An 8,801-nucleotide genomic window follows, 5' to 3' on the forward strand; every position below is an offset into this window, starting at 1 on the left:
AACGAACAGAAATTACTTTGTATATGAAAGGGGCTGCTTCCTCACCAACGCCCCGCTCTTTACGCTAAAAAGTTGAGAGAAAGAGTCAAACTTTAGCGTAAAGAGTGGGGCGTTGGTCAGGAAGCAGCCCCTTTCATATACGAAGCAATTTCTGTTCGTTTTAAGTTTTAATGTCGCTCCTTACTTTCAGTTCAAAAAACGCGTTTTTTTTATTTATTTAATAGCATGTTAAATCGACACATTTTCTTAAGTATAGATAGTATAGTTACATTTGGCACAAAAAAAGAAAATTAACATGAAACAGTTTTTGTTAAACATTCCAATGATAACTTTGAAGCAAAATATACTGGTTTACTCTATTAGAGTAATTATATGTTCATCCGTATATTATTGAACCATTTTTTTTATTTTGATTCGATTTGGTTCCAAATCAATCAAATTTTTACGATGATTTTAAATATATAAGTTTCATCAAGTTCAGTCTTACTCATCAAAAGTTACGAGCCTGCGAAAATTTGTTTTATTTTCAAAAAAAGAGGGAAACGCCCCCTAAGAGTCACAGAATGAAAAAAGTCACTTAATGAAAATCACACAACCAGATTCAACGTATCAGAGAACCCTATTGTAGAAATTTCAAACTCCTATCTACAACAAGAGCTAAGAGATCATATGGCACTTGTGACGAGGCCAGAAGAGCTAAGAGCTCATATGCTATGAGCTCTAACAAAATTCTAAGAATCAATAGATTGATTTAAAATCAAAATCAGAGGCTTAATGCCGGTCGGGATTTATAAGATAAGGAAACTCCAATTTTCACGTTTTCCAAGAATTCCGGTTTCCCCCTCCAGCTCCCCCAATGTCACAGGATCTGGTCGGAATTTAAAATAAGAGCTCTAAAGCACAAGATCCTTCTAAACATCAAATTTCTTTAAGATCTGGTCACCCGTTCGTAAGTTACAAATACCTCATTTTTTTCTAATTTTTCCAAATTATTACCCCCCCCCCCCACCGCAACTCCACCAAAGAAAGCGGATCTGGTCCAAATATGTCAGTCACGTATCTTGGACTTGTTTTTATTCTTCTCACCCAGTTTCATCCTGATCTCTCCGATTTAAGTATTTTCTAAGATTTCCAGTCCCCCCCCCCAATGACGCTGGATCCGGTTGGGATTTAAAATAAGAGATCTGAGTTACGAGGTCATGCTAAATATGAAGTTTCATGAAGATCCGATCACTTCTTCATAAGTTAAAATACGCCATTTTTTCTTTTTTTCAGAATTAACCCTCCCCCCAACTCCCCCAAATAGAGCAGATCCGTTCCGATTATACCAATCACATATCTAGGAGTTCTGCTTATTTTTCCCACCAAGTTTCATCCCGATCCCTCAACTCTGAGCGTTTTCCTAGATTTTAGGTTTCCCCCAACTCCGTCCCCGCCGCAATGTCACCAGATCCGGCTGGGATTTAATATAAGAGCTCTAAGACACGATATCTTTCCAAACTTTTAATTTCATTAGGATCTGATCACTTCTTCATAAGTTAAAAATACCTCATTTTTTTTAATTTTTCAGAATTAAACCCCCCCCCCTCCAACTCCCCCAAACAGAGCAGATCCGTTCCGGTTATGTTAGTCACGTATCTAGGACTTCTGCTTATTTTTACCACCAAGTTTCATCCCGATCCCTCCGCTCTAAGTGTTTTCCAAGATTTTAGGTTCCCCCCTCCAACTCCTCCCAATGTCACCGGATCTGATCGGGATTTAACATCAGAGCTCTGAGACATGATATCCTTCCAAGAATCAAATTTCATTAAGATCCTATCGCCCGTTCGGAAGTTAAAAATACTTCATTTTTTCTATTTTTTCCAAATTAACCGGCCTCCCACTCCCCACAGATGGTCAAATCGGAAAAATGACTATATCTAATTTAATCTTATCCGGTCTCTGATATGTCTGCAAAATATCATCGTCCTAGCTTACCTTGAAGTGCCTAAAGTATCAAAACCGGGACAGACCGACAGAATTTGCGATCGCTATATGTCACTTCGTTAATATCGAGTCCCAAAAAAATGTGGAATTTTGTATTTTTTGCCAGGAGACAGGTCACGGATGCATGTTTATTTATTTTTCTCTAAGGGGTGATCGCATCGATCCAGATGTTCTAGAATGTCGTAAGAAGGCTAGTTCTAGCCGAAATTAAAAGTTCTAGTGTCCTTTTTAAGTGATCAAAAAACTGGAGGACAACTAGGTCCCCTCCCACGCTCATTTTTCCAAAGTCTTTGGATTAAATTTCAATATAGCCATTTTGTTCAGCATAGTCAAAAAAATCTACAAAAATGTGGAATTTTGTATTTTTGTGGAGAAAACAGATCACGGAAGCATGTTTTTGTTGTTGTTGTTTTTTTCCCAAGGGGTGATCGCATCGACCCAGTGGTCCTAGAATGTTGCGAGAGGGCTCATCCTAACGGAAATTAAAAGTTCGAGTGCTCTTTTTTAGTGATTAAAACTGAAGTGCATCTAGGCCCCCTCCCACGCTCATTGTGATTTTGGGGTCATTCTTAAAGAATTGTAACAAAATTCAAGTTTTAGTATAAAGACCGAGGTATTGACGAGGGGGCGAACCCCTTCATTTACATTGTAAAAATATAGAAATATAGAAGTTCGTTACGTGAGTTAATTCATAAGTTACGCATATTTATTACTAATAAAAACTTTCGAAAAAAATAAAAGTTTTAGATGTCTTTTTAAGTAGCTAGAAATTGGAGGGCATCTAGGCCTCCTCGCCCACCCCTTCGCCAAGCAGAATTAGAAATATTTAAAACGGACAGCTTTAATTTATAAAATGTGGATTTTGACTATAGATTTAGATTCGGGACGGTTCTTTTGTTCTAATATTTTTTATTATACGGACAAACAACGTCTATGGGACGATTTTACGTCTATGAAGAATGGACTAAACTAGTTTTTATTTTACATAGCCCCCCCCCCCCGCAACTCCACCAAAGAAAGCGGATCTGGTCCGGTTATGTCAGTCACGTTTCTTGGACTTGTTTTTATTCTTCCCACCCAGTTTCATCCTGATCTCTCCGATTTAAGTATTTTCTAAGATCTCCCCCCCCCCCTTAATGACGCTGGATCCGGTTGGGATTTAAATAAGAAATCTGAGTTACGGGGTCCTTCTAAATATGAAGTTTCATGAAGATCCGATCACTCCTTCGTAAGTTAAAATACGCAATTTTTTCTTTTATTTTCAGAATTAACCCTCCCCCCAACTCCCCCGAATAGAGTGGATCCGTTCCGGTTATACAACCCACATAACTAGGAGTTCTGCTTATTTTTCCCACCAAGTTTCATCCCGATCCCTCCACTCTAAGCGTTTTCCAAGATTTTAGGTTCCCCCCACACCCCCCCCCCCCACCCCCCGCAATGTCACCAGATCCAGTCGGGATTTAAAATAAGAGCGCTAAGACACGATATCCTTCCAAACTTTTAATTTCATTAAGATCTGATCACTACTTCGTAAGTTAAAAATACCCCATTTTTTAATTTTTCAGAATTACCCCCCCCCCCCAAGCAGTGCAGATCCGTTCTTTTTATGTCAATTACGTATCTAGGACTTCTGCTTATTTTTACCAACAAGTTTCATCCCAATTCCTTCGCTCTAAGCGTTTTCCAAGATTTTAGGTTCCCCCCTCAAACTACCCCCAATGTCACCGGATCTGATCGGGATTTGAAGTAAGCGCTCTGAGACATGATATCCTTCCAAACATCAAATTTCATTAAGATCCCATCACCCGTTCTCAAGTTAAAAATACTTCATTTTTTTCCGAATTAACCGGCCTCCCACTCCCCCCAGATGGTCAAATCGGAAAAACGACTATTTCTAATTTAATTTGGTCCGGTTTCTGATAAGCCTGCCAAATTTCATCGTCCTAGCTTACCTGGAAGTGCCTAAAGTAGTGAAACCGGGACAAACCAACAGACAGACCGAAAGACAGACAGAATTTGCGATCGCTCTATGTCACTTGGTTAATACCGAGTGCCTTAAAAATGTGGAATTTTGTATTTTTGCTGAGAAGATAGATTGTTTGAGAATTTTGAGTGCCTTTTTTTAGTGATTAAAAACTGAACTGCATCTAGGCCCCCTCCCAGGCTCATTGTGATTTTGGGGTCATTCTTAAAGAATTATAACAAGATTCAAGTTTTCAGTGTAAAGAGCGAGGTATTGACGAGGGGGTGAACCCCCTCATTTACGTAAAAAAACGTTCGTTAAAAAACAAAAAGTTTTAGTTGTCTTTTTAAGGAACTAAAAATTGGAGGGCATCTAGGCCTCCTCGCCCACCCGTTTTTCATCAAAATCTTTCAATAAAAATTGAGAAAGCTATTTAGCCACAAAAGAAAAATATACAAATTTCGTTTTAATGATTCATGAGCAGTGAGCCAAAATCAAAACATCCATTAATTAAAAAACATTCTGAAATTAAATAAAAAAGAAGTTTTTTAACTGTAAGTAAGGAGTGACATAAAACGAACAGAAATTATTCTGTATATGAGAGGGTTTGTCCCCTCATCAACGCCCCACTCTTTACCCTAAAGTTTGACTCTATCTCACAACTCTACTTTTTAAAGCAATTCAAAATTAAAGCGTAAAGATAAATCTATAAGTAAATAACGTGAAGTATAAACCTAGCCCTTGGAGCTGCCATATTGTCGTTGGCGTTGATGCAGCTTGTTCCACTCTCCACTTCTTTAGATTATGCTTTTGTAAAAAATTTTTACAGCCTTAATTTTTGTAAAATATTTTGGACATAAATAATGTCATATTTTGGAGTTATCATATTGTATTTGTTATCTTAATTTTAAGTTGAAGAACGTCTTAGTCCAAGACAAATCACGCCACAGTGGTAATACGCGGCTATCCTCTGGCATGTTCGTGATGCATTTTATCATTCCTATGATGTTTTAAGATATTTTCATGATGAAAATATGCTTTAAATCCCTTGGTTCGGGTTTTCGCAAGCCACCTCAACAGGATATATAATGTAAGTTCATGCCACCGTGGCAATATATGACATCCCGTAATATTTATCATTACAAAGACCTTTTTCAGATATTTTCTTGTTAAAAATCTTTCTTTATATCCATCAGTTCGTATTTTTGCAAGCGACTCTAAAAATTATTCGCCATTTCAATTTACAATAACGTTTCATGCTATGACTGGCCCTCTGGCACCTTTTAGCAACCATCATCTTTTTTTTTAAGAAAGCAATGCAAGGAAAACAAGAAGAATTATCCTTCATAAGGAATGTGTTAGCGATATTTTCTTAGAGAATCATATAAACTTGTTCAAAGTATAGGAAATAAGCCTTTCTTATAGAGTTTTTAGATGTTTTCTTAAAGAATTATATATACTTGTTCAAAACATAGGAAAATACTCCTCCATAGAGAATTTTTAGAAATGTTTTCTTAGAGAATGATATAAACTTGTTTGAAATATAGGAAAATAGCCTTTGCTAGGGTATTTTTAGTTTTTTTTTTCACAGAGAACAATATGAACTTGCTCAAAACTTAGGAAAATAGTCCTTCATAGAGAATATTAAGATATTTTATTTAATAATAAGCTTGTTCAAAACAAAGGAAAATTTTCCTTCCTAACAGATTTTCTTAGGAATATTTTCTTAGAGAAAGATAAAACTTGAGCAAAACATAGAAAAATAATCCTTGTTAGAGATTTCTTAGTGATGTTTTCATAGATAATAATAAACTTGTTTAAAACATAGGAAAAGAATCTTTCTTAGATAGTTTTTCTGATATTATTTCTTAAAGAATAATATAAACTTGTTCAAAACACAGGAAAATAGTCCTTCTTAGAGAATTTTTTGAGATATTATCTTAGAGAATAATAAACTTGTTCAAAACAAACGAAAATCATCATTCCTACGGAATATTTAAGAAATATTTTCCTACAAAATGATATAAACTTATTCATAGGAAAATTGTCCTTTTTATAATTTTTTTAGGAAAATATTCCTAAGATATTCTAAGAAGAACTTTTTTTTAGGTTTTAATGAGATTTATATCATTTTCTATGAAAAATTCTCTAAAAAATGTCCAAGAAGGGTTATTGTCCCATGTTTTGAGTAGTTTTATATGCTTTTCTAAGAAAATATATCTAAGAATTCTTTAAGAAGAACAATTATCCTATGTTTTGCATAATTTTATAAAACTCTAAGATAAAATCTCTAAAAGCTTTCTAAGAAGGAACAATTTCCTATATTTTGAACAAGTTTACATCATACTCTAAGAAAACATGCCGAAAATCCTTTTCATTTTCTGAGAAAACCTTACTAAAAATTGTATAAGAAATACTGTTTTCTTAGGCTTTTAACCAGTTTGTATCGTTCTCTAAGAAAACAACTCTGAAAATTTACCATTTTCCTATGTTTTGAACAAGTTACTATATTTCTTTAAGAAACGATCTCCAGAGGTTTTCTAAGAAGGTCTGTTTTTCTAGGTTTTGAAGAAGTTTACATCATTCTCAAAGAAAATATCTCTAATATTCTGAAAAATGCCGTAAGAATGATAATATGTATCACAGGGATGTCAAGGTGTATTCAAGTATTGCCTTGTGGCGTGAAAAGGCATGGTGTATCACCTTAAGGGTGGCTTGTGAAAACACAAAACAATGGGTTTAAAGAATATTTTTTACAAAAAAAAATCTGAAAAATATCTTAGGAATGATGAAGGGTGCCCGAGGATGCTATTTGTCATCCATAGTTTACAAGGGTTGTATGAATTGTCAAGGGGGATTAGGGTATCACATTGATGTGGATTTAAAGGCTATTTTCATAATGAAAATTTCTAAAAATGTCATAGGAATGATAATATGCATCACTGGGATGTTGCAGAGTAGCCACATCTTGCCACAGTGGCGTGCAATGCCTTAGGCTAAAACGTAATACAGCTTAAAGTCAAGGTGAAGATGTGTTAAAAGAATTTGCTGGTGCAGGGTGACTGAAATTCAACACCACCCTAAGAAACGGTGTATTTTCATTAAATCTCTCAAAAATACATCTTAATTCTGCTTAAATTTACCTCTAATGAGTTTACACAAAATACGAAAGAAACATAATTCGAATATGCGCTTGACAACCGAAAATGCGTAGTCTTGGCTCAAAGAAACGAGGCATTTTCATTGAAAATTCTCAGAATTACCTCTTAATATTGCTGAGATTTACGTCTAAGAACAACCATCTCCCTCGAATTGGTTTTCAGGTTTCCCACCCTCCTGCAACTTTTTGCTTAAATTGTATCCTTTATGTGCTTTTTCACGTTTTTTTCAATTTGTCGAGTTGTAACTGCTTTTTCTCTGATTAGATGATTTTATAATGTTTTGATGCCTAGCAATAAGGGATGTATAATATTGGCTCAAAGAAACGTGGCATTTCCATTAAAACCTCTCAGAAGTATCTCCTAATATGGTTTGAATTTTACCTGTGGTTACAAAATTCCCCCTAGAATTACTGGCCAGGGGTCCCGCCTTTCTTTAATTTATGCTTTTTTTGTTCATATTTTGACGGATGAAACCACGAAACGAAAGGATATGATAATTGGAAAATGAAATCAAAAAGGCGAGAAAACGAGAAAAACAAATAAGCGAGAAAATGGTAGCAATATATGAAGACGAAAATCAAGTTTGGTCAAATGCTCCCTGTAGGCTTGACGCAAGAGCATACTGGCTATACATGACGTATGAAACCAAGAAAGGAAAGGATATAAGAAACTATGAGCTGACAAAATTTTCGTTATCTCACATATCTCATTTTATTTTTCATTTATGATATCCTTTCCTTTTTTGGTGTCATACGTCATGCATAGCCAGTGTGATCTTAGAATGCATTTACTTATATTTTATCTTTTGTAAGCTTTTTCATGTTTTTTTCCGTTTTTTGAATGTTAACTTTCTTTTCAGTAATATCAAGATTTTATAGCGTTTGCGATGTCTATCTGTGTATGCCCCTATTCGTGACACCCCTGACTACTTCAGAAACAATTTCTATGCCGATCTCCCACTGACTGAAGAAAATTAAACTGACTTAAGATCCTCGTAATCAGTGGTGACTTCAATGGTAGGATTGGAACTAGATAAAACGATTCTGAATGTGCCATTGGGAACCAGGGTTTGGTTGACTGTTGTATTAACGGAGTTAGATTTTGTATGTTTGCTATGCTGAATAATCTCAGTGTGACTAAAATAGGGTATAAACACAAACTGTGTCACACTTATTCTTGAATATCTCGAGAAGATTGGACCCACCTCAAAATTGACTATTTACCCGTTTCTTAGCATTGGAAGTCAATGATTGAAGACTCGAGAGCAGACATATTGGCGGACACTGGATCAAAATTTGAATCCGACCATATTTTACTGAATCAAAAGTAAGATTCAGGCTAAGCTAAAAAATATCTGCACCTAGATGCATTCTAGACCTGAGCTTAAAGAGACCTTTATGCTCGAGCTCGCAAACCATTTTACGGCGTTGTAAGATATTGACCTAGAATTGAAGACCAATCAAGCGATTTTGGAGACCGAGACAAGAGCCATGACCAAGTAAGAAAGTTTTAACCAATCGCTAAATATAGAAAACAATCTCCAAACTCCAAAGCACTGGAACAATCTCCGAAATCATGTGAAAGAGGCAACTACAGAAATTTTTGGAGTAAGAGACAAAATCCCAAGAAATATATTTAACAGAAGACACTAGAGCTATCTTTACATAAGAAACAAATGATTGATAGACACT

This window comes from Artemia franciscana, chromosome 3 (assembly GCF_032884065.1).
Source record: "Artemia franciscana chromosome 3, ASM3288406v1, whole genome shotgun sequence".
Classification (NCBI taxonomy): domain Eukaryota; kingdom Metazoa; phylum Arthropoda; class Branchiopoda; order Anostraca; family Artemiidae; genus Artemia; species Artemia franciscana.